General features: G+C 41.6%; 1 protein-coding gene across 9 annotated transcripts in view; it reads right to left on the bottom strand.

Annotated features, from left to right (window-relative positions):
- Window positions 1–27,853, bottom strand: part of UTRN (utrophin) — a 638,628-nt gene that overhangs the window by 549,195 nt on the left and 61,580 nt on the right. The window contains exon 1 of one of the 9 annotated variants that reach the window (XM_030556494.1): window positions 2,794–2,799. The exons of the other annotated variants lie outside the window; for them this stretch is intronic. The gene's annotated coding sequence lies outside the window, so the exon portion shown is untranslated. Of the gene's footprint in view, window positions 1–2,793; window positions 2,800–27,853 lie in introns of those variants that run through there. 9 annotated transcript variants of the gene reach the window in all.

Below are 27,853 nucleotides of genomic sequence, written 5' to 3'. Positions count from 1 at the left end.
AAAGGCTATAACTGCTGACTTGTAAAACAGAATTGATACAAGGTGGAAGGAGACATTTTGGTATTCTATAGCAGAGGTGCAATTTCCTGCTTGAGAGAGAGTTGTGCCGAGAAAGGCACAAGGCTAAATACACACAACAACTGGAGTCAAACAACTTGAACACTAGATTTAAGCAATAACTAAGCTTCAAGAGCATGGCAAATAGTACTAGACTACTGTATGCAGAGAGGAAGCTCCATACATCTGTCTTCCATTTAGCTTACCACAGAAGCCAAAATGCCTGGGTTCATTTCAAGATCTTACAACTAGGATTCAGAGTCTTAAGAAGCAAATCACCACACTTTTCGTTCACAATGCTCGGATTAAGGTAAAACTGACCAACTCTGAGTTTTGAATTAAAGCAAGCAATTAATTAGGAAAAATAGTCCACTATCCCAGTTGGAATGCAATGATAGGATAGATTCAAGTTCTTGGACCGCACCAATCGCTCTTGGCATAAAACTCACTAGTTTAGTTCAGAAGAGATTATAGTCAAACTAGAAAGGGTCCAAAGACGGCTCACTATTTTAAAAAAAGTGTCCCAATTGTCAGTTTATAATTTATGTGTGAACCAACAGCCAATTTATATTTATTGTTGCAAATCTTGATGTATGTGGGAGAACTGTTGATAGTAAAGAACTTTAAATTTAGCATGAAAGACTAGAGAAAAAAAAACTTTCCTGAGTAGTAATTTGTGTTAAATATCCAAGGAGAAACACTATCACACGACTGACATTTAATAGCTACAAATTTGAGACAGATCGGAATGCCGGTGATAAAACAACCTACAGTCTGTCTAGAATTTACCATAATTATTTTCTAGATGCCTCAGAAACAAAGAGTTTCTCAAGAGAACATCACGCAACAAATATTAGAAAAAACACTTCAAAACATAAAACAGAAATATTCTTCTCACCTGCAAAGACATTCATGTTGACAGGGGTATTTCAGTAAGATAAAAGGAAAGACGGTGAAGTTGTTATGTACACTACGGATAATTCAGAAGTCAAAAAAATGTCATGGAGGTTAAACATGCTCCAGGCTAGGCTAGCATGGCTAATGTTTAATGTAATGGTACAGAAGTGAAATGCCAGTGTACTACTAAAAGCCATGCAACTATTTGTACCACTCTGCTGAACCCTTTAATAAACAGCCTAATCCTGCAAGTGCTTGGTTTCTCCCGAGTGTTGACTTTATCGAGTGTTGAGGGAACTCACAGGAGATGCTGAGTACTTCACACGATTGGATCCTATCAACATAACCCTATGACACCAACATCTCTTCCCCCCTTCCCCAGTCATGTGTGAACTTTATAATCACATTTATGCTGAAGTCAGGGCACTAACCTTTCACACACCAACAAAAATAGACTCCAATAGATGAAAAAAATTGAGGGGAGTATAAAATAAAACTATTTAACTGTATTTAAATATATTAATGCTGCTTAGACATGCCTACAAAGAGGGTTAACTAAATATCATACAACACAGGCACTGTAGCCACTATTCCAGTTTATTTCATCAGCAGACAAATTAACTAGGGTTATTTAAAAACAAATGGAATTTATACTAGGCTGTTAGGAAAGATGGAGAATTCACCACAACCCTTGTTAAGTTATTCCAATGCTTAATTATCATCAGCAGCATTAAATATTTGCACTAGCAGAACCTTAGAGTTACGAACACCAGAGTTACGAACTGACCAGTCAACCATACACGTCATTTGGAATTGGAAGTACACAATTGGGCAGCAGCACAGACAAAAGCAAATACAGAACACTACTGTGTTATAAAGTACAGTACTACAAAAATAAAGGTAAAGTTTAAAAAAAGATTTGACAAAGTAAGGAAACTTTCTGTGTTTGTTTCGTTTAAATTAAGATGGTTAAAAGCAGCATTTTTCTGCTGCATAGTAAAGTTTCAAAGTCGTATTAAGTCAATGTCCAATTGTAAACTTTCAAAAAGAACAACCGTAATGTTTAGTTCAGAGTTATGAACAACCTCCCTTGCCAAGGGGTTCGTAATTGAGGTTCTACTGTACCTTTGCCTGTATTGAAACCCAGATTATTTGCTTGTGCCAAGCTTACAAAGCAACCCAGATCACTCTTAATTAACGATGGTCATCTTCATTATTTACCCCCTCCCAATTTTTGGGTCATCTGCAAACTTTATCAGTGAGGATTTTATGGTTTCTTCCAGGCTACTGATAAAATAGCTTATGGCCAAGAACAGAACCCTGAGGAACTCCACTGGAAACACTCCCACTCAATGATTCCCCATTTAGTGTCACATTTTGAAATACATCAACCAGTTTTAAATCCATTCAAGGTGTGCAATGTTTATTTTGTATCTTAATCGAAATGTCATGTGATACCAACAAATACCTTACAGAAGTCTAAGTCTATTACCGCAACAATATTACCTTTATCAACCAAACTTGTAATCTCATGAAAAAAAAGATATGCAGTTAGTATGCCAAGAGCTATTTTTCCATAATCCATGTTGATTGCCATTAACTATATCACATTCCTTTAATCCTTTACTGAGTCCCATATCAGCCATTTCATCATTTTACCTAGGATCAACATCAAGGGGATACACCTATAATTATCCACGTTGTTCTGTTTACCCCTTTTAAGAAAGAAATGCATGAAGATGATTGTGGGACAAGTAGGTGACAGAGGCTAGCATTAGTGGGGCATAGAGCAATTAAAATCCCATTACTACTTGAAAGAGACTGGGTTAAAAATCTTACCTTCAATCCATGCAATGCTCTATGAAAGCCAGTACAAAAAATCCCACAAAAAACAAAGTTATCAAAAGTATGCCCACACACTATAGTTTGAGCCAAGAAATATCTGAAGTGGGGGAAAGGAATCCACTTCCTTAGACAAAAAGGCATACTAGTCTCTTTAGTAATGCCCTTTCACTTGCCTCGCTGCCAGGGAAATGTGTTCTACACGGTCATGAGCAACAGGCCCTTGCACAATAACATCTGACTAAATGGTTGAGCATATGCAAACACTACCTTTCTGAATGGGAATATAGCAGCTTTTTATCAAATATATTTCTTTATTGCTGCAATTTGAGGAGGAAAGAAGGGACGATAAATGGAGCATTGGAGTAAAATGCCATCTCTCATAAAGCGTCACTTCTTATGGCTCCTGGCACGTTACATAATTTTTGTTTCTTGCAGTTTGAACAGGATAACAAGAGGTCTACACATGGCTGGCCCTACAGAACTAGTTTTCAAACTTTTTGAGCTGAGCCCCTCTCCCCAAATTTTTGGTTTTGCCCCCTAACCCAGCCAATTATGATGAGTCTCAGCTGGAGGTGGCACTCTCTCCCCAAGCCCCGCTGCACTGGACTGAAGCCCAAGCCGCCTGGCGTCACCGTGCCCCCCCAAACATTCCTCCATGCCCTTCTAGAGGGAGTGTGCCCCACTGTATGAAAACCTCTGCCCTATACCCTAATTAAGTGCCCATTACCTTCAACAGAATAGTTATCTAAGCCAATTTACCCCCGATGTTGATTACCCTGCCTGATTAACGGCCTTGAGGGTTTGTAAATTCAGACCTACCTACTAAAGGAAAGAGTAACTATCTAGCATGCACTGAAAGATGGGTTTTTAATACAATTACCACCACCACTGAATATCAAATTGGTATGACCCACATTATATACAGATAACCCTAGACTTTGCAGAGCTTATTGTAGCTCACCAGGGTAACAATAGTTCACTGTCAAACTGGGAGGATGCATGTAGAGGGGTCACACAGCAGTCAGTCCTGGGTCCAGTCCAAATCAATATTTTTTATTAATTGGATAATGGAATGGAGAGTATGCTTGTAAAACTTCTAGATGACACCAAGCTGAGCGGGGTTGCAAGCACTTTGGAGAACAAGATTAAAATTCAAAATAATCATAATAAACTGAAAAATTGGTCTGAAATCAACAAGATGAAATTAAATAAAAACAAGTGCCAAGTACTATAATCAAAAAAAAAAATCAAATGCACAACTACAAAATGGAGAAGAGCTGTAGTACTGTTGAAAAGGATCTAGGGGTTTTACCGGATCACATACTGAATATGAGCCACCAATGTGATGCCTTTGCAAACAATGCTAACAACATTCTGGGGTGTATTAACAAGATTGTCATAGGCAAGACACAGGAGGTAATGATCCTACTCTACTCAGCACTGGTAAGACTGGAGTACTGTGACCAATTCCAGGCACCACACTTTCAGAAAATGATGGACAAACTGGAGAGAATCCAGAGGACAGCAACAAAAATGAGAGAAGGTTTAGAAACCATGACCTAAGGAGGAAATGTTAAATAACTGGGCATGGTAAGTCTTGAGAAAAGAAGAATGAGGGGTGATCAGATAAAAGTCTTCAGATATGTCAAGGACTGTGATCAGTTCTTCATCTCCACAGAAAATAGGACAAGCAGTAATGTGTTTAATCTGTAGCAAGGAAAATTCAGGACAGATATTAGGAAAAACTTTCGAGCTATCAGAATAGTTAAGCACTGGAATAGGGAGGCTGTGGAATCACCACCAATGGAGGTTTTTAAAAACAGGTTAGACAAACCTGTCAGCGATGGTCTAGGTATACTTGATCCTCCCTTGGTGCAGCAGGCTGGACTAGATGACCTAAAGGTCCCTTCCAGCCCTACATTTCTACGATACTATAAAATGTTCCCCGGGATAAACTCTACCTAAACAGAGTATCAAAAGAAATGAGAACACAGAAATGGAATTTGTAGTCAAAGGGAAGAGATTGTCAAAGCATAAGGGCTTTCAGAGCACTCCAAGCCAAAGGATTTCAGCAGACAGTTGCTCGGGTAAGTAATTTTGTACACACATTCCACTCCCCATGCTTTACTCAGTTATTTAATAGGACTGTGGTAAAGTCAAGTCAGTATGATCTGGATTTCAAAACTCTGTTATTCTCATATACTAAAGGTTTTTCTGATGGAACTGTAGCATTGGGAATGTGGAAATCAGCATCCCATTTTGTCCATATAGAAAAAAGGGAGTATCTAATTAACGCAGAAGACTGGAAGTCAAACAACTCTCCTGCAGCTTCTGGTGACACCTTGTCTAAGTCAGTTAGGTCCACAAAGACAGTGCACACTGGAGAAGTTTCTGAGCAGTTTTAAAACAACAACATCTTCAGAAATTTTAAAACCAGTTAAAACCATACTGCAGATTCAGTTTTAGGTGGTTTAAGGATGCCTGAAACACTTCTACTGAACCAATCTGAAAACTAAAGCAATGTCTACAGTAAGTCTCCAACCTTGGTTGACAGACTCGGGCTTGCGGGTTTCGCACTACCATGCTAAAAACAACTATGCAGACATAGAAGCTCAGGTTGGTTCTGAAGCCTAGAGGGGGGGATGGGCTCCAGAGCCCCACAACTTCAAAGCTCTGTCTACACAGCTATTTTTAGTGCAATAACATGAGCCTGAGTCTGCTGACCCAGGTTAGGAGGCTCACTGATGCAGGCTGCCACAGGCTGTGTAGGTGTGCCATTAGCTGACTAAAGTAAAAGCTGACTTGAAACTAGTTCAGTATGTATGTATCAATAAAAGAGTCAAGGCCACATTAAATGGCCTAAAACTAGGTCCGCACTATGGCTTTAACTAGATATAAAACTGAACAGTACAATTTTAAAACTGGTTACAATGTTTCTCCAGTAGGGGACAAGCTCTACGTACTTTGGCATGCACCGCTTTTAAAAATTACTATTAACTGCCTCACAGGAGCACTGGGAAGATTGCTCCATAGAGTTCTGAGATCACTGAATGGAAGTGTAGTACATGTTAAAAGTTTTCCACCTCCCCAGCCCTTGCTGTGGATGTAGGATGTTCACCCTGAAATGCTGATGAATAACTATTATGTCCATCAGGTGCAGTACTAGGCTAAATTAACATGGTGATGGAATTCAAATAAACTGAAGGATTGCTGGACAATACCATCATGGATGGGTCACACATCTGCTCCTTTGACAGGGCGGGGGGAGGTTATGCGGTATCTGCATCTTTCCCTTTAAGAATGACAAATCTAGTAAGCAATGAGGATCAAAGGCTCTTACTAAACATAATTAGAACCCAACTTGTACTACTGGCTTCCCTCTTTGACAAAAGAGAAATATGACTTAAAGAGTAGTTAATTTTTAAGGGTTGTGTCTTTATGACAAATAGGTACGTCAGGAACTGCCAAACCAACATGTCAACTTCAACACATGGCAAAAGAGTCTGCAAGAACATTGGTCATCGTCTGCTTGCCCAGAATTAAGGTGACCAGATGTCCCGATTTTATAGGGACAGTCCCAATTTTGAGGGCTTTTTCTTATATAGGCACCTATTACCCCCCGATCCCCTGTCCCAATATTTTTCCACTTGCTATCTGGTCACCCTACCCAGAATTGAGACAGGGTAATCTACAAGGTTAAAGAAATTAGGAACTAAAGTAAAAATCAGATATCTGCATTTATTCTGGGAAGTGCAGCTTTAAAAAAAACCTCACACAGAAAAACAAAAAACCCTGCACTGTGCATAGATTTCTAACTCAAAAAGCCACTCTGAACCATTTGAAGATTAGCTTATTAAAACACTAGTAAAACTACACTTATAGCGGAGGAAAGCAGTATATGCTGGCTCCAAGCTCCAGAATACTCCGGTGGTTGATGTGACATCACAATACAGAGCAGCACACTGGAGAAGCAGGCAGTGATCGAGTAGTGCCTGAACACTGCTGAACTTAAAAACGTGTTTCCTCCTACTTAGGTAATTTACCTAATGATCCTTTCATCTAGGTACTGGCGCCACTTAGCACTCTCACTGCTGAAGTTTATTACATTTTGACAGTTCCTTTTGCGTGAGGCAGAAAAGCCTCATACTAAAATATATCATTGAGTACTAAAATTGTAAAAGCAGCAAAGAATCCTGTGGCACCTTATAGACGAACACATGTTTTGGAGCATGAGCTTTTGTGGGTGAATACTCACTTCGTCAGATGCAAGTGACGAAGTGGGTATTCACCCACGAAAGCTCATGCTCCAAAACGTGTGTTAGTCTATAAGGTGCCACAGGATTCTTTGCTGCTTTTACAGATCCAGACTAACACAGCTACCCCTCTGATACTAAAATTGTGTTTGCTTAAACATAAGACAACATATAGAGAGAACAACTGGGCTTCAAAAATGGGAAATACTATTAAGTGGGGTCCCTCAGGGGTCACTGGAGATTTACTTTTTTCTCTCACACTGATTCTATAAACCAGCAAGATGGAGAAACCTACTAAAAATTAGTTGAATTCATTTTATACACGTTACCAGGAGCAATAAATATAAAGTGATTTGTACACACTCTGGGCAGGCTATGAAGTTAAATGGTAACATAAATAAATACCATACTTCTCGTTGGCTGAAGTACATAAATAGAAGCATCAAATGAATAGAAATAAAACTAAAGCAAGAATATTATTATTTCTAAAGTACTAGAATATCACTGCACATCTCTAGAGAAAGGTCTCAAAATGTTAGCAATATGCTGAAACATGACTGTATCGTAATAGCCACAGGACAATCTGCTGAAACATTAATTATTTGGCCAGCACAGACCTTGATAGAAATACTTAGCTTAGTTTTGTTCACCACCTTATTATAGTGATGTTTCGTTTTAAAGGCATAGCATATCTGACCTAGGATTTAAATGGTATTTTTACTGGTCTTCATGGCTCCATTGATATAATTTAGGAAGGCAAAACAATTTAAAATAAAACATTACGTAGCCAGGGCTATTATAAGCAACTCCAGCCCTATTGTCAATCATCTCTGTATCATGCCAGGCAAAATTAGGAACATTTAAACTGTCTGCTAAATTTTGCCAATAGGCTATATAAAATAAAATCACTTTCCTTCTTGTAGTAGCTCACAAAATTGTTGGCTGGTCACTGCAGTTTACACACAAAATTTATTGAATCACTATACTTCTTTTAAAAATATGAAAGTCTTAGTATGTGACTATTTATATTCTATATGGTATTGTAGTAATAATGGTTACTCCATCCAATGTCCTGTGTTATACGTTAGACCCAAGCTGTGCAGCAAAGACCCCTGCAACACTACTTTTTTTCCCCTCATCAAGTAGTCTCCTCTCTCCAAGTCCCCAGTGCAGTACAATGAATCCTGTGTGTCATATTTCATTTGGCATTAAATTAAACTTATTTCACTTTGTCAAAGTTTTCAGAGCACTACATATTTTTGCACTGCAAGAGAGACCTGAATTGTGGAAGTTGTCTAGATTTGGCAGCTGAGCAGGGAACAGATGGGGCTCCTGCTCCTCAGGACAACATGGGAGGAAGTTTTAATGTTTGAAAAGTATAAACAACAAAATCCTCAACTGCCTCCTGTCTGCCAAATACTTGGGAGATTGATCACATCCTCCTTAGTCAGAATTTAGTCAACTTCATTTTCCATATGTAGCTCTTAAATCTTCCCACTTAATTAAATCTTAATAATTCTTCTACAATTTTGCTGCAGTTTTTAGTCATCTTTCTGGTACTGAGTAGCACAGAAGAAATCACAGAATTATAGATGAGATCCAATCAAAGCCGTTTAGAAAGGGATTGTCACCTCCTTGGTCCGTGATATGATGCACCTGCATGAATAATATTTACCACCATATCAAATTGAAAGCTTCTACCCAATTTGCTGTTATCTACCATCCCTTAGATCTTTCCATAGCACTACTGCTTTCCAAACCTGTTCTTCTAAAATTGTACATTATGCATAACATGCATTACAGAAAGCAGAAAAAACTTAATCAGCTAATCAGCTAAAGGGGGGGGGGGAATACAATGATGTATGAAGGAGCATACAACATCATTTGCACCCTGTTTAAAAACGTCATGAATGCAAGCAGCAACACTCACTAGTCTTGACAAATGTGAGAGACCTGTGACACAAGTGGCAAGATTCTGTAATGTCCCTGGGATTTACCACTTCATAGTCACTGAGGAAGGAATTATTGTGACTGCACTTTTAAACTTTATGCGCTTGTACAGATGGCCAGAAGACACGTTAAAATCAGTCACTTCGCTGCTATTTTTTTTTAATTCACATTCAAGTAGGAAAATACATCTGATATCAGTCATTCGCAGTTCAGTACTTTTGGAAATCTAAGGGCATGTTTATACTTGGAGCTGGGGGGGCGGGAGGGAGTGATTCCCAGCAGAGGAACAAAATACCCACACCACCTCCAACTGAGCTAGCATGCTAAAGATGGCATACCCATGGCAGCACAAGTGGCAGGAGGAGCTACCGCATCATGTCTCATGGGCATTTCCGACAGGCCCACAGTCAGGGTGGCAGCCCCCACCACCACTTGCACTGCCATGGCTATGCACTATTTTTAGTGCCCTAGCTCTCATTGAGCTAGCACAGTTGTGTGTCCTTGAGCTGGTAATCATAATCCCAGCTCCAAGTGTAGACATACCCAAAGAGCAGGACTCTGTTTGAAAAGTCCCTCAGTGGACCAAAGTAGTCCTTCATTTACCGCACTGTTATGTAGAAAACTCTGGTTGAATTTCCTGTCAGAATCTCATTGCAGCCCCAGCTCAAGTCAGCTAACCCAGGTGCTGAGACTTGGTGCCCATGGTTTTTTATTGCAGTGTAAAACACACCTTAAGATGACAGTCAAAGTCAGAAAAAGAAATGGGGAAGAAAAGTCTGCAAATACCCAGAAAAGAGAAGATCCTAAGGCAGTTTGTAGGAGGAGGAATGCTCTAGAAAGTATCAGTGTGCGCAAGCATTGTCTCTAGCAGATTATACTGGTTAGCAATTTGTTTGTATTTAATTACAACCTTTTCCAAGAAAGAGGTTTGCTTTCAATCACACAGAGAGCAACACAATGGAAAAAAAAAGATAACTTGCCAAAGGAATAAATAAAAGCTCCAAAGCCTCAGTTGTGTCTATAATCAGAGTTGTTCTATTCTTTCAATTCATGTCACTCTGGGCCATTATTACTCCTCAAGCCTTTATGTGGCTGTGGAAGAAGAGAAAGAATAAAGGATGACTACTAAGCTTTTTATCCTTAAAATCTATAAACTAATTTGGGTTCATTAAGTGAGCATTAAAAGATAACACACACAGGTTCCAGCTGCCAAACAGTAGTAAGTGCTATGTAAAAAGCAAAGATAGATTGTGACATCTGCTTAACAGAAGTGTGTTTTTATCTGTTCTACCCTCTTACTTGTGCATACTTGAATAGTACTCATGGAATAAACCCATGCAATGGAGAAGTGATTCTCATTTAGAACAAAGAGTTTGGAATAAAGGTGAACTGACAAAAAAATCATATTTCTTTACATTACCAATACATATTCAGTTGCATCATCTGGCTCCCAAGAAAGCATCCATCTGCAATGTCACACGCTCTATGTACCTACCATGAAGCATGGAGCATTTAGGCGGCAGGGGAGAACTGATACGAGGTAGTAGTTTTGTATACTGCATGCTTCTCATTTTATTTTTGGGGGGTAGAATAATTTTATATTCTTTTGGATAGTGTTCAAACAGTTGGGGAAATAACTATTCTCTGACTCTAGCTCAATCTACCCCTTTTTCTAGATGCTGCTAAAGCAGTCATGGCTCAGAAAGGTTCACTCAAAGAGCAAATTTTATCTTTGGACTGTACCAAATTACCTAATTTTTGCTGATGACACTGTTCTGCTTAGATCAGTATAGCTCCTAATGGAACAACCAACAAGAGAAAATATATGGCTACCAGAACAGACAGAGAAATACTAGAAGTAGCAAGTTATTTTACCTATCTACGGAGTGAGATGTGCAATGATGGTGACACCATGTTAGATGTCAACCAATGAAAGCAGCTAACAACTTTTCCCAATCTTTTCAAGTTTATGAAAGTAGTATGACTGGAAAAGATATAAAAATACACATTTTTAACACCAGTATCATGCCTGTCTTCATTTATGGAGAAGAGTCATGAAAATCTACAGCAGAAATTGATACCTAGGTCATTCCAAAGTAAACGCCTGCAGAAGATCCTCAGAGAGTTCATTAGACTTTCTTGCAACATTAGAAAGTCTAAGTAGAGCAAACCAACCTAAAGCATCAAACATGGAGAGAAGAGGATAATGGATATATTTAGAACATGCTATAAGGATGCTGCTGCTACCACCACAACTTCCAGTTCAAGTGATAATATGGACACCACCTGACAAGTGAAAAAGAGGGCAATGTAGAGAAACATTACATTGAACAATAGAGAAAGAAGTCGAATACCTCAACGTGACACTCAGAAGTCTGAACAGACCAGCACAAGAACAAAATAAGTGGTGGAAACAGCTGGACACCCTATGCACTTGAAGGTGCAGGAGAACAACAAGAAAAGAAGAAAGAAATGACATGCAAATAGTGTCATGGGAGAAGATATCCCTGGATCATGGACTTATGCACTCCCACCCATCTTGCAAATTAATCAGTTCAAATACTGCTTTTGGAGTTCCTTGCTTCAAAGAACCAGAAAACAAACATTCTGTTGTTCATGTATTGACTGTTCCTCATTGACTGGACAGTGGGGCAACTCCGGAGCTACTCCTAAAGAAAGTGGATTTTTTAAAAAATAATTTACAGTTCACCTTTCAATGAAACTGTTACTCAACTTGTTTGTTATGCATGCCAGTCAAATAGGCAAAGGTAAGCTATTCAGCAGGAGGGCTAATACTGTAGCTAGCAGTGGGCGCAGCAGAAAGGGGATTCTCAGCCAGTGGACTAAAAGTGATTGCCAGATGACAGAGCTGTCATCCCTGGCAGTCAGAGGAATCCTAAACCACCTATTTCAGGCACTACTTTCTCTACACAACCCAAAGGGATCTAAGGGTATGTCTTCACTACACTGTTAAGCTGGGCTCTTAACCAGATTCTCCTCACACAAAAATATGTGCTCTGTGTTTGGAGAGGACTTAAGACCAGGCTAGTTTACACAGTTGAGAGGGCAGGTTAGAGTCCAGTTTTAACTCAGTTTGCAATCTGCTCACTTTGTAGTGAGAACATAAGCAAAAATATCACTAGAGTGCTGATAATCCTCAAATACTCTTCCCACAACTGCCCCAAAGGACAGACTAGTTCTCTCACAGTTGACACAACTGACCAGAAAAAGATACCTACAGCATCTCAGCACAAAGAACCATGGGATACACCCCCAGACACACATGGGTAAATGCAGAAACAGTGATGACATAGTAAAACGGGTAGGGCTTTGCTGAAGGAATGCACACCCCCAGTAAGCTAACCCAGGTGCTCAAACTCAGGTTAACTGTAAAGTGAAGTAGGGCCAGGGATCTGGCCTATGGTCTACATTTCCTTTAAAAAAAATCTCTTCTATTGTTAATATGAACTTAGATGTCTGACAGTATTGAAACAAAACAAATTTCATCAACAGAGATGAAAATTGTTGAGATTAGTGTCTGCCGGGCCCTTAAACACCTTCCTATACATATCCACCCCCTCATCCTATAATGATTTTCCTCACAGTTGTGTTAATCTTAAGGAAAACAGCAACGAAGTACTTAGGTCACTGAGCGACAAACATTTTCAATTAGTTTTGCCCACTGAATAAGCCTGGTAGCAAGGAAAAGCAATCAGGTTTTGTTAAATGTTAAATCAATTAAGAATCCTGCATTATAAGTTTGTGGAAGTTATACAAGTTTTGAGGAAGACTTATTTAGGGACAAAAAGGAGAAAAACCACACAAACTGAGGCTGTGTTTTAAGTGTAGGCATAACAGCCACTCAGTTCTGGCAATGCAGCTGTGTCACTGTAGCTCTTCAGTTTAAACATTCACTACATCTACAGTCGGGAGGGGTTCTCCCATTGCTGTAGCTTAGTCACTTCCTTAAGAGGTGGTAGTTAGGTTGAGGGAAGACTTCTTCTGTCAACCTAGTGCTCTCTACACCAGGGCCTGCTTTAGGCCAACTCCCCTGAATCGGACCCCGTCCCAAGAGGGTCCCGCGCCCAAGCCCCAGTACAGCATACCGGCAAGAGCCAGTGCGCTGTATTGGGGTGGCCCAGCTTCCCCAGGGGGCAATTTCAAGGGCCTGGGGCTCCCAGCAGGGGCTGGAGCGGCAAGCCCTTTAAATTGCCACCAGAGCCCCACTGCTGGAGCCCTGGGGTAGGGCTGCGGGGCTCTGGGGGGCTATTTAAAAAGTCCAGGGCTCCCATTGCTTCTACCGTCCCAGCTCTTTAAATAGCCACCGGAGTCCCACCTCTTCCCCAGCGCTCCCATGGCTATTTAAAAGTGCCGGGGCGTTAGAATCAGGGGATCCCCAGGGCCCTTTAAATAGCCCCCAAGCCCCAGGCTGCTGCTGCTACTCTGGCGGGTGAGGGAAGTGGAGGGCGCACTCATGTACAGGGTGGGCTGTACCTGCAACCCCTGCCCGCATCAGCCCCGCACTCCCTGCCCTGCCTGCACCCCCTGCCTTGCCCGCAGCCATTCTGTCTCCAGCCAGCCCCACTCCCCCTACCCTGCCCGCAGCAGCCCGTGTCCAGCCAGTCCCGCATCTCCTGCCCTGTATCCAGTCAGTCGGTCTCCAGCCACCCCCTGCCCTGTCTCCAGACAACCCCTGCCGCACCCCACTGCCTGAAGCCAGCCAGTCCCGCACTCCTCTGTCCCCATCCCTGCCAACCCATCCCGCATCCCCCTGTGACCCTGCCTGAAGCCAGACAGCCCACCCAACACCCCCCCTGCCTCCAGCCAGCCCCTGCCCTGCCTCCAGCCAGCCCTATGTCCACTGGTGCCCTGCAGTTCCCAGGGCAGTAACCCTGCACACCTGCTTCAATGAGGGGGGCAAGGAGCAGCTGGGACCCACAGATGTGCACACCCTAGGGTGACCAGACAGTACGTGTGAAAAATCAGGATGGGGGGTGTAATAGGATCCTATATAAGAAGATGACCCAAAAATTGGGACTGTCCCTATAAAATCAGGACATTTGGTCATGCTAGCACACCCCCAGGGAATGGTGGGACCCAGACACGTAAAACGGAGCTCATTTCTAGTTCAGGTCCATCTTTTTAAAAAAAAACTTTAGGTAGGGTTAACATACATCTGTATTTTGCCGGACATGTCAGGCTTTTTGGTTCTTAAATCGCCATCCGGGAAGAAAATATGGACATTTTGTAACTCTATTGGTACAAAAAATACATACTGTGGCACATCCCTTAAATAAGAACTTTTTATAGGGAACCAGTTGCTAAGAAATTAAAAAAAAAATGTAAAAAAAAATCCTTTAAGTCATCCCTGCCGAGGACCCGCGGAAAATGTTCGAATTGGGCTCCGCACTTCCTAAAGTCAGTTCTGGTCTACACCATGGTATTAGTTCAGCTTAACTATGTTGCTCAGTGGCATGGATTTTTCTACACCCCCAAGTAATGTAACTGAGTAGCTCTAATTTTTCCACATAGGTCAGCTATGGTTGTCTATTTTGGTTGGATGTATTCCTGGAGATTTCATCATATGGCATAATCTTTAATTAAAGCAGCAAAGAATCCTGTGGCATCTTATAGACTAACAGACGTTTTGGAGCATGAGCTTTCGTGGGTGAATACCCACTTCCTCAGATGCATGTAATGGAAATATCCAGGGGCAGGTATATATATATGTGTGCTAGCAAGCAAGCTAGAGATAACGAGGTCAGTTCAATCAGGGAGGATGAGGCCCTGTTCTAGCAGTTGACGTGTGAAAACCAAGAGAGGAGAAACTGGTTCATTAATTGGCAAGCCATTCACAGTCTTTGTTCAGTCCTGAGCTGATGGTGTCAAATTTGCAGATGAACTGAAGCTCCGCAGTTTCTCTTTGAAGTCAGGTCCTGAAGTTTTTTTGCTGCAGGATGGCCACCTTAAGGTCTGCTATAGTGTGGCCAGGGAGGTTGAAGTGCTCTCCTACAGGTTTTTGTATATTGCCATTCCTAATGTCTGATTTGTGTCCATTTATCCTTTTCCGTAGAGACTGTCCAGTTTGGCCGATGTACATAGCAGAGGGGCATTGCTGGCATATGATGGCGTATATTACATTGGTGGATGTGCAGGTGAATGAACCAGTGATGGTGTGGCTGATCTGGTTAGGTCCTGTGATGGTGTCGCTGGTGTAGATATGTGGGCAGAGTTGGCATCGAGGTTTGTTGCATGGATTGGTTCCTGAGCTAGAGTTATTATGGTGTGGTGTGCAGTTACTGGTGAGAATATGTTTCAGGTTGGCAGGTTGTCTGTGGGCAAGGATTGGCCTGCCACCCAAGGCCTGTGAAAGTGTGGGATCATTGTCCAGGATGGGTTGTAGATCCTTGATGATGCGTTGGAGGGGTTTTAGCTGGGGGCTGTATGTGATGGCCAGTGGAGTCCTGTTGGTTTCTCTCTTGGGTTTGTCTTGCAGTAGGAGGCTTCTGGGTACACGTCTGGCTCTGTTGATCTGTTTCCTTATTTCCTCATGCGGGTATTGTAGTTTTGAGAATGCTTGGTGGAGATTTTGTAGGTGTTGGTCTCTGTCTGAGGGGTTAGAGCAGATGCGGTTGTACCTCAGTGCTTGGCTGTAGACAATGGATCGTGTGATGTGCCCGGGATGGAAGCTGGAGGCATGAAGGTAGGCATAACGGTCGGTGGGTTTTCGATATAGGGTGGTGTTAATGTGACCATCACTTATTTGCACCGTGGTGTCAAGAAAGTGGACCTCCCGTGTAGATTGGTCCAGGCTGAGGTTGATGGTGGGGTGGAAGCTGTTGAAATCATGGTGGAATTTTTCTGGAGTCTTCTTCCCATGGGTCCAGATGATGATGTCATCAATGTAGCGTAGATAGAGAAGGGGTGTGAGTGGACGAGAGCTGAGGAAGCGTTGTTCCAGGTCGGCCATGAAGATATTGGCATATTGTGGGGCCATGCGGGTGCCCATAGCAGTGCCACTGATCTGGAGATATATATTGTCATCAAATTTGAAATAGTTGTGTGTAAGTATAAAGGCACAGAGCTCAGCAGCCAGTTGTGCTGTGGCATCATCAGGGATAGTGTTCCTGACAGCTTGTATTCCATCTGTGTGTGGGATGTTTGTGTAGAGAGCCTCTACATGGTGGCTAGGATGGTGTTTTCTGGGAGGTCACCAATGCATTGTAGTTTCCTCAGGAAATCAGTGGTGTCGCGGAGATAGCTGGGAGTGCTGGTGGCATAGGGTCTGAGTAGAGAGTCCATATATCCAGACAGTCCTTCAGTGAGAGTGCCAATGCCCGAGATGATGGGGCGTCCAGGATTTCCGGGTTTGTGGATCTTGGGTAGTAACATGCATCTGAGGAAGTGGGTATTCACCCACGAAAGCTCATGCTCCAAAACGTCTGTCTATAAGGTCTGTCTGTTAGTCTATAAGGTGCCACAGGATTCTTTGCTGCTTTTACAGATCCAGACTAACACGGCTACCCTCTGATACTTTAATTAAAGGTCACTCTTAAATTCCTGGTGACTCCAGGACAATCCTGGAGGGTTGGCAACCCTCTGGCCAGCCCTGAGAAACTATCCATGAAAGGATATTAAATGTCTGCAGGGGAACAGCAGATATTTAAATAAGAAATCAAAGGACTTGGGAAGGGTGGCTCCATGTAATAAAAAGAAAAGGCTAACCACAGGGAGTAGTCCCTGCTAACCTACAGATAAACCAAGTGATACTTGAGAAAGAAGATAATAAAACCAACTCAGCCTAGCCACTTGTTTTTCAATCTCACTGAAAGCACACAAGAACTTTGTTCCTCCATTTCAGAACGTTACATCCCAAATTTTTCTGTACTATTTGGTTTGGGTTTGGGACTGTTTACAGAAGTAAGAGTCCGGGCATACAGATCCATTTGCAGGGTAAGGTCTCAAATGAGAATACAAAGAAAGATGACAAAGCACTGAAATAATGCCTCTGAAACACAGAAAATAACTTTGCATGACAACAGGTATGTTTTCACTAGGAACACCAGCGCTTTAACTGCACTGTGCAGTAGTGGCACCAAGCTAGAGATAATGAGGTCAGTTCAATCAGGGAGGATGAGGCCCTGTTCTAGCAGTTGAGGTGTGAAAACCAAGAGAGGAGAAACTGGTTCTGTAGTTATCTCTAGCTTGCTTGCTAGCATATATATACCTGCCCCTGGATATTTCCACCACATGCATCTGAAGAAGTGGGTATTCACCACGAAAGCTCATGCTCCAAAACGTCTGTTAGTCTATAAGGTGCCACAGGATTCTTTGCTGGTTTCACTGGGAGAAAGCTCTCCAAACGCTATATTATATCACTCACACACACACACACACACACACACACACACACACACACACACCCCACACCTCCATGAGAGGAGTAGCTACCAGTGCTGGCAGCACTGAAACTTGCAGTGCTGGGGGTGGGGGCGGTGTTCACACCCCTGAGCAAGAAAGTTGCAGCAACGTAAAGTAGCAATGTAGACAAGACCCAAGATTCAGGAGAGCCATCTCTAATTAAATTCTGAACTTCTGCGCTGCACTATCTCCTGTTCATTTTAATAAAAGTCGGGCTACTAACAATCTGCACCTCAAGGTCTATTGCCTGCACACTTATCTGAACATAAGGCAAAGCACCTTGTAAAAGTACTATGGTACATATTATGGTTATTATTACCAATAATAATAATAGAACAGACATCAGCCTTGTGATATAGTGGTTCCCCCTTGCCCACTTCCTCCTGAATCTTTCTTGTGGGGGAACACAAGGCTGTCAAATAGTTTCTATTGGAAGTCCAGGGTGTCCCAAATGCTGCAAGTAATCTTGCAGGGAGTTTATTGTCACGCTCTAATGGATTTCAGTACAGAAAATAACATACCACCAAGAATTACTCCGACTGTAGCATTAAATTAGTAACCGATACAGGATCGGTGATTGATTGAAGGGGTTTTGCGTAAACAGAATTTCTCAACTGATGAAGTCAGCAGAAGGAATAGAAGAATTTATCAAAAACCTTTAAACATTAATGTTTTGTTTTTATGCATTAAAACAAAATTTAAATGGCTCCTTAAATAACCAAACTCATCACAATGCTCAGGGTTTCCTTATTTCACAGATGGAGACACTCAAGCGGTAGCTAATTATTTATGGGTGCATGCTTCTGCTCTGTAGAATGATTAAGGATACTTAATAGGGCAGTGTTATCATTTGGAACACGAAATTCTGGTAAATTTGCCTTGATTTGTTTCTATCATATTTGAATGTAGTTGGTTACATATACATGGGTTTGTGTGGGATGTGATGGTCTGAAGAGGTAAGAGCAGGAGAAGCCAAGTAGTTAGACTTCAACAAAACACTTGGAAAATGTCTGACTCCTTCCTCTGAGTTATCGTATACCAAATGACTATAACATATGGTTAAATCAGTGTTATTTCTCCTATATGTTACCTTGGTGTAAGCCAGTAAACTATATATATATACAAACACACCCCCCAATTTAACCACAGAAGGACTGCACTGTTGGAATACTCTACATTTAGCAGAGAAAACAACTGTGCAATATGTGTTTTCAAGATCCTTCAGACAATCTAGGAAAAAAACTTTGCCAACCTCAGTAATGGAAATTCAAATACTGAACACAAAATCAAAGCCAGGGGGCTGGGTCTACACTGGCAACTTACATAGGCATAGCTACATGTCTCATGATGTGAGAAATCCACACCCCTGAGAGATAGTTATCCCAACCTAACCCGCCCCCCCTTTCCCCTGTGTAGCCCGTGGTAGGTAGACAGAACGCTTCTTCTGTCAACCTAGTTACCATCTCTTGGGGAGGTGAATTACCTATGCCAACAGCCAAATGCCTGCCATTGGCATAGGCAGTAGTGGTTTAAACAGACCCCCAGGCTTGGTCTGGACTAAAATGTTTTATCTGTATACCTACATTGGGCAGTGGTGTGAAAAAAGAAAGAGCAGAGGCCTCTGTGGTGCCTCCCAAGCAGCCATATGGCTTCTGTCTCATTGTTCCTCCTGGCAAGTCCTTTCCCGCAGGGATCCATCAGTGGGGAGCAAACAGGTAGCAGCCACAAGAGCAGGGACTGAAGGTGAGGAGGGCCAAGTGCCACCCCATCTCCCCCCTCAGCAACCGCGTTAGAGCATCCAGTCAGGTCTCAGCTCCCACCCAGCTGCCCTCAAATTCCCCCACAAACCCAGCTATATTTTTCTTCTCCAGGTTATCCAGCTATGCGTCCTGGATACCCCCTCTCCCCAAACCTAACTATCCTTCAGCCTCACATCTCCTCCCAAACATCCTCCTTTCTGGACATCCCAAACCCAGCTTCCCTCAGCCACTCCCTCAGCCCACTCACCCCCCACTTTTCACTCAGACAGCCCCACAAAGACAGCTGCTCTTGCTTCTCCCCACTCCCAACCCCCGACAGCTGCCTCCTACTTCCCAAATACCCTTAAGCACATACTAACTTGTCACAGCTACCGAGTTTTGTGCTGCTCCATTTCTACCCCTGCCACTGCTTGAGGCAGGGCATATGGAATTTAACCTGAGGTTTGTGGTCATTTGCAAATAAATTGCATATTAGCAAATATTTGGCATAAAATGTCACATATGAAGCTGCATGAGACCTGGCCATTCTGTACAGCGTAAAACACACAACCAGGCAACAGTTACTCTTCTTTCCAGGAAGCTCTCAACTTTCACTAAAGTCCACAATAGAAACAATTGTTACTCAGACAAAAGCTAAGAATTAGATGCTAAGATAATTTTTGCAACACCTGATAAACTTTTCCTTTATTTCTAATGCACTTGATAATGATCTATCCTGACGCCCCAGTACTCGCACTTGAAGTCTCATTATTAAGTTCAGGTATTTAATTGTTCCTTCCAAAAGGAATACATAGGCTCACTGTTACATTTCTCATTTCCACTGACATTTCGTGAGGATAACCCTTCATATGTCAGAATCAAAGCAATGGATTAATCTGGTATTGTAAAATCTGTGCATTAGTGAAAGGGGAGGTTGTTTTGTTTTTTGTCGATAACTTTCATTCTTACATCACACGCTCACCAAGCAGAATGCTCCAGTGATCAGCACAAGATATGCTCCTACAGGCTTATACAGAGTAAATAGGACACTGAACTGTCAAACAGGGCTGCATTTGCCTGCTGGCCCATATCAAGAGGCTGTGGAAAGCAGATGAATACACTCTCAAGCCTTGTTCACACACTCAAATTTAAGATCCAGATTCAAATACACCTCTACCTCGATACAACGCTGTCCTCAGGACCAAAAAATCTTAAACGCGTTATACAGAACTTGTTTTGATCCGTCAGAGTGCGCAGCCACCGCTCCCCGCACACACACACACACACACACACACACAACTTGCTGAATTTTACTCACTGTGGAGTACAGGAACTCCTCACTTAAAGTCATCCCGGTTAACATCGTTTTGATGTTAAGTTGCTGACCAACTAGGGAACATGCTTGTTTAAAATTGTGAAATGTTCCCTTCTGACATCGTTTGGCAGTCGCCTGTTTTGTCCATTGCTTGTAGGAAGAGCAGCCCGTTGCAGCTAGCTGGTGAGTGGTTGGAACCAGGGTGGACCAGCAGTCCCCCTAGCAGCTCCCCGTTCCCCAAAGTTCCCTGTGCAGCAGCTGTCCCTCCTCCCATTGCCATGTGCTGCTCCTGCCCTCTGCCTTTGGAGCTGCTCCTAGAGACTCCTGCTTATTGTACGGGGGGGGGAGGGGGGAGAGCTAATGTCAGGGTGTCTCCTCCTCCCCCCTGCTCCTGCATCCCGCTTACCCCATTCTCCATAGAGCAGGGGGGACAAATGATGGAGGAAGGGAGCCTCTAGGAGGTAGCTGCTGTCTCAGGTCTCAGCAAGCTGATTTAATTAAACAAGGCAGTATACTTAAGCCTGGGGTCAGCTACTTAAAGGGGAAATGTGCATTCTTCCTCTCTCACACAGAGTGTCTCTCTGTCTGCCCTCCCTCCTTTCCTGCTGCCTTGTAGAATGTTGTGAGAGTTAACCCTTCAGGGCTTAGTCAATTACTAGTTCATTTAGCAGTAAGGCATTCCCTGGGAACTATCCCACCCTCTGACTCCTCCACGTCAATCAAGCTTCACAATCATCATCACTGTTTACCAGTATTAAACTGCTTAAAACTTTTACTGTGTGAGAGAGCGAGAGTGTCTTTTGTCTGGTGAAAATAATTTCCCTGGAACCTAACCCCCTCATTTACATTAATTCTTATGGGGAAATTGGATTCACTTAACGTCGTCTTGCTTAAAGTCGCATTTTTCAGGACCATAACTACAACGTTAAGTGAGGAGTTACTGTATTCTTGGTGATTTCAGTAAGGTTCCACTGAGTGAGGTCTCCCCTTACTAAGCAGCTTGCAGGGTCAAGGTCCAAGTCTTCAATACGTAAGCAACTCTATGGATTCCTTCAGAACACTGATTGTGCAAGGTGAATTTTAAAGATTTTTCTCAGCATTAGACTGCAAATCCTCATCTCATGGATTCCATATTTTCTTTTAGTACTCTGCACCCCAATCCTGCAACAGAGTCCCGTTCAACTTTATGCAACTTTATGCAACCACATGTTAGGATGTGGTGTTAGGATGCGCCCACATGAAAACCTTGGGTGGATTGAGTCCTTAATTAGTGTAGTCATGGATTCAAGAATCTTGTATCATATGATTAACAGTCTCATGATAACCTGATTTTACAAACTGCATTTAGATTTTTCCCCCCTTACATTTACAACTTGTGATGTCTCACAAGATGCAAATTATATATAATCTAAATGACTTCTGAAAGAACTCCTTTGTTTCCATTCTTGTGGATAAAAACAAACAGAAAGATGTGGAAAAATTGTAGATCAGCAGCTGCTGTTTTAATTTTAAAAACCCACTACATGCATTTTAAAATTCTGTCCCAGTACATAATAAATTCAACTTTTGTATACTTTTTAAAAAAAATCTCCGTTTTGCTTATATCCTCTGAGAAGCTACAAAACATTTTCTCTACCAATTGTGTCCTATATTATTTAGCAACCTTGGATTTTATCTGCATTATTTTTGACTCTACTGTTTACATTTCAGAGTAATGGAATGATCCATGTATCAGTATAATTGCATCTGGCAATTTCTGGGATTGAGTTTGTTAGCTAGCTTGTGCCTTTTCTTAATGTACAAAGCAGCAAGGCAAAATTTCAACTATCAACCAATGCCTTTTTGTTGATTTTCTTAAAGAAATTACCCTAACAATTAAAAATCACTTTTTAAAAAAGCCTTTTTATTGTTTAGACATTTAACTAAGAATTCAAATTAGCAGGACCTTTTCCATCCAGCTGATTTAAAACATTCCACATAATAGGAAGACCTTGTAAAACATTCTTCCCTCTCAAGCTATTTCTCAGGCAGAATAAACCAAATGAGCAAAACCCACTTAACAAGCCCACATTGCTATTCATGATTAGCTTCTTTTACAAAAGCATCAAAAGTCACCAAAAAGTAAAAAAACCACCAATCACACCACTAGAAGTCTGCAACACCAGCAACACAGATTTATTTCTATTTAGCCTCATGAACAGATCTAGAATAGGAAAAGGACCTTTGTTTTAATTTACTTAGGTGTAAAAGAGTATGTGAATCACATTCTAAGATTAGATCAGGATGCTAAATGGATACTTTGACCTGGAAGCCACATTCTCTACATTTCTCACATTATGATTCACTCAAGCTTCAATGTAAATACCTTTGATACTTAAAGATGATCTGAAATTACTTTTTAAAAACAAAAAATTGTGCTTGTACTATTTTTTACTCCTTTATACTGTATGAAGTATCAGAGGGGTAGCCATGTTAGTCTGGATCTGTAAAAGCAGCAAAGAATCCTGTGGCACCTTATAGACTAACAGACGTTTTGGAGCATGATCTTTCGTGGGTGAATGCATCTGAGGAAGTGGGTATTCACCCACGAAAGCTCATGCTCCAAAACGTCTGTTAGTCTATAAGGTGCCACAGGATTCTTTGATACTGTATGAAGAAGTCCTGAAAATTTTGGTTGGTTTTCTTTGAGGGTGGTTTCGGTTTTTTACCTTAGACACATCAGCAGTGTCAAGTCTTGTCTTCCCTTGTTTCGATGGTGATTCTTCTGGGTGTCAAAAGACACATCTCCACAACAGCCCTAAGTCAGCCTATGTTAGGCTGACTTACACTACACCCTCCTTCCGTTGGTGGTACATATCCTCACCAGGAGCACTTCCACCAACTGAAGAGGGGCAGTGTGGGGGGCAGCCATCAGAGCTTCTCAGCTCTGGGAGTGGGGAGCCTCTGCATAGCAGCCCAGCTGGAACTGGAGAGCCAGGAGCACCCCTGCTCTAGATGCCAGGCTTTATTGTCAATTTCACAACTAAGCCTGGAGCCCTGAAATTGACAAGACAGCCAACAGCCCAGGTAAGTAATGTAGGGTCTACACAGACACTGCATCACCCTAGCTACACCGACACATGCTACACCTCTCTGGGAGGTGGTGTTATTACATCAGTGTAGTAGGGCACTTACATTCGTGGGACAAGGCTATATCGTCTGTACACTGATGTAATTAGGTCAACGTAAGTTGCTTTAAATTGACCTAACTATGTAGTATACACCAGGTGATAGACAATGTGTCATGTGAGCTCTCACTTTTTATCCACATGTAGCCTACATCATTACTCACCAGGGAAGTTACAGAAACATAACATCTCCCATCCCCCTTAGCAGTCTGCCTAAAAATCTCTGCCATTCTCAACTGCTCAGCCTTCACTCACTTGATTCTTGTGATACCATCATTTCACTAGTTCTACTGTCAAAGGATTTATATAAACTTGAAAAAGTGGTTGGGCTTAGGTCAGGGTTAAGTAACACGTTTAAACTAAGCCTAACCCCTACCCATCCCCAACAGATGCAGGTTTAACCACTTTTACCTTGATGTAACCAGTTGAGGTTTACCCTAGAAGGGAGCCTGGTGAGATCATAGAGGTAAAATGTGTTGACCTTTTTCCCTAGTCTAAATGCAGTTTAGGGTTAAGGTAAGGTTAATTTAAAAGTATTAGCTAAGCCCTACCTAACCTTGAATACTTTTCCTTGGGTACATCTACACCACAGATGAAGGTGCAATTGCTGCACTGGTAGGTATACCCACCCCACACTAACTTGGGCAGCACGGATAATCATGGCAGTGAGGATGTGGTTGTGAAGCCTAGCTGTCCTGGTACAAACCCACCAGGAACTCAGGATATGTACTCTGGTTGCTGGCCTTCACCAGGGTGCTATTATTTCCTGCACTAGCTCAGTTAAAGCTAGCACAAGTATACCTACCTGCACAGAAACTGTACCTTCACTGGTGGTGTAGACATAACCCATAGTCTTCCAGCGTAGAGAGGATCTGGTTTTTTACTCTAGAAATTCAAGTAGGGCGGGGGGAAGGGGGGAAGAGACCGACTTCTGTATTCTTTGTAAATCAACAAGAAGCAAAAATGGGCAGAAGCCCAGTTTTTCCTCTTCCTTCGAAGTTTATTCAATATCAACAACTCATCTCTTATGACACTCTCTCTTCTTTTTCCTTCTTCTAACCCCCAAGTCTACCACAACCTCTGGGCCTGCATGGAGCCTTTTGCAGGACCAGGACCAGGTGAAAAGCAGCACTCAGAAGAGACTAGCTTGTACTTCTTGGCAACAGTCACATGACATGGCTCAGGATTATAAGCAGTTATAACCCTGCCACACGACAGGGGCCCAGTATCCAATGACCCAGGAGCTGCTCTTATATCTTCTTCATTAAAAAACCAAATGCAAACAAAAATAACCAAAAATAAGCACCACAAACTAACATAGCCAATTAACAAAATACACAAATATATCCAGGATGACAATCAGATCCCTGACAGAAGAGAGGGCTATTCTATCTGCCAATAACTATTATCCCTGAATCTCTAGAACTTTCTGATCAAACTGTCAATTTTGTTCTGAAAAGCTTTGTCTGTTGTGATCTGTTCATCAGCTGGGATGAATCTACCACCTGAACCCTGTGTCTGCTGCTCGTCATGTGTTTCAATGTCAGCCAACTGGTGAGCAATATGTTACTTCTGTCAGCCCACAAGCATTGTCATGTGGGTTCTACTGTCCTCTATCCTTCTGTCTAGATATCTTCTGTTACTCCTGCAGGACAGACCCTCAGGAGCATTTCTGAAGTCTAGTCTGTGTGTGGACGGTTGCCAGCCACTTTCTGTTTGGAATCTAACATTCTCTTTCATTAACAATCTGAAAAGCTGCTTGGACTAAGGCATTTGCTGGTGTGTAGAGCGTGCATTTTCTGCAGAATCCAAATATTTCTACTGTGTGACATTTTTATGAAGCATCACATCACATAAGGAAATACAAGGTATAATATGACATTCTTCCTGGAGAAGAAAAGAAAATCTACCCTTTTCCAGGGGCAACTGTAATTTACCTTTGCTTGTTTTACCTGATTGCTATCAGTCTCCCCACCCATGCTGAAAATGAGCTGTACAGATTGGCTCGTTTTCAGCATCTTCCCATAGTTACCCTCAGCTGCACTACAGCAGCAAGCTCTCTCACAGCAGTGCTGTGCTTGCCACAAGTCAATGGCTGAGAGGTTAATGACTCACTTTTGAATCCCAAATGTAATTCCAGCCTGATTCTCTTGTTTTAAATGCACTGATCAACAAATAAAAAAAAAGGATGATGAAGCCACATTAGTTATCTATCCCATTATATACAATGCATGCAGTTAAGGCACATTAATTATTTCTTTTCAAAGTTATAGTGTAATGGTTGAAAACAGATTAACTCTTTCACAGGAGTTTACTAGGGCACGTATATATGCTTGAAATCTACTTCATAAATTTCAGTTATATGAAGCCATCTTTAGCAAAATATTCAGAGTTTTCTTGTCTATGCCATTTTGTACTGACAGCCTAACATTCTATCTACAGTATTAAAACCTACCATGCTCCAGTACCGGATTACAAACGGGTAGTGCTCAAAATGGTTAAAAAGCAGTGTAGTCTCACTTGTCTAGAGTAACTGAACTGCATCTTACCGAAGGATTCAACAGCCTTGCACTTCAACACTTGTGTGCTTCAGTAAGATGATTAAAACATTATCTGGTCCCATCTGCACAGGCAATCCTAAACAATGTTTTAACTGTCAAGCATTACCAAGTTATCACTGGTTTTGCTTACATCACAGATTTTACTAGTGCAGACTGGACAGAAGGGTGAATAGCTGTCTACTTGAACAGACAACAGAATCCATTCTGTAAAGGAATCCACTTGACAAACGTATCTCCCTTCCTTCTCAACGCGCGCGCACACACACACACACACACACACACACACACACACACACACACACACACACATTTGTTATCATATGAAAGTTACTTTACTCAAAAGGTATTTTCCCCTCCACTCAGTTAAATCTCATCTTAGAATTTAAAAGATTAGTTTAGTCAAATGTTTGACTAAACTTCAAGAAAATTCAGTTTCCAAAACTATACAGGAGGTTTATACCTAACATTTTGTTATAAATTATTTAATTTTGTGGAAGTGTTTCCATAATCTAATCCATATGGACACCAAACCAACTCATTTGTTACAACCTACATTTTTAAGCAGAAACTTCAATCACTTTCTCCATCGCTCCTTTAAGATTAATATATAAAAAACTACAAAAATTCATTTCACCACATCTTGAGGGTTGAACCATGACTCATCTACTTCCCCTCCAAAACAATTACTTTTAATTCAATGGAAGGATAGTCCAGGAGTTAGACCACTCACTTTTTTAATTACTTGCTTAGTAAGCTTTACAAAAAACACTCCATCCAGCAATACAATTCACAAACCAGATCACATAACAGACTGTATTTTCAGCCATTCTTGTAGTCATAGCTGACTAGAACAGGAAGCATATGGTGCCCTTCAATTAAGGGTCAGAGCATTTCAGTGGAAATACATGAAAGTGACAACATCAAATTCAGGGTCAGTCTAGGGAGGTTCCCAATTTCCCACAATGCTACAAGTACAGAAGGGTTGTTCTTTATTTTTTGCAGAGGTTTTTTTTGTTCTTGTTGTTCTGGAGTGTTACAAAAATTACTCTGAGTATAGAGAAAAATAATATTTCTCTGTTTTTCAGTTGTTTACTCTGAGTTTAACAACACTTAAGGGATAGTCAGTATCAACACCTGCCACCATTATTAGTCAGTTTCCTGCGTTGCTCATGTGGGTCCTTTTACACAGCAATGGCAGAGAGAAAAAGGTTAGAAAAAATTCCTTGAAAAGCCATGAAAATTGACAGAAAGGCCCAAGGAGAAGTATACAACCTGAAACTACTTACCATTTATTCTTACAAATCAATTAGGTATCAAGCTGACTGTATCTCTAATGTATTTCAAGATAAAAGGTTAAACGGCAGAGTTGTTGCCAAAAGGAAATAACTAAATGTATACCATTTTTAAATGTGTTTCTAAATAGCAGAAAACAAAAAAATTAAAATGATTGAAACAATTAAGTCACACACTTATAAAAGGCTACCAGTGTCATGGGATTGCACAGAGCAGGAAACAGCTGGAGGAGGCAGAACCTCCATTCTTTCTCCCAGTTAAGGTCCAAACTTAGAAAATCCAAGGCATCTCTAGCCGGACCAAGTCACCAGAATCAAACCAGCTGAATTGAAGGTCAAATTTTATCATTGAGCAC

The sequence above is a fragment of the Gopherus evgoodei genome, chromosome 3 (genome assembly GCF_007399415.2).
Source record: "Gopherus evgoodei ecotype Sinaloan lineage chromosome 3, rGopEvg1_v1.p, whole genome shotgun sequence".
In the NCBI taxonomy this organism is placed as follows: Eukaryota; Metazoa; Chordata; order Testudines; family Testudinidae; genus Gopherus; species Gopherus evgoodei.
This window is presented reverse-complemented; position numbering and strand designations above follow the sequence as displayed.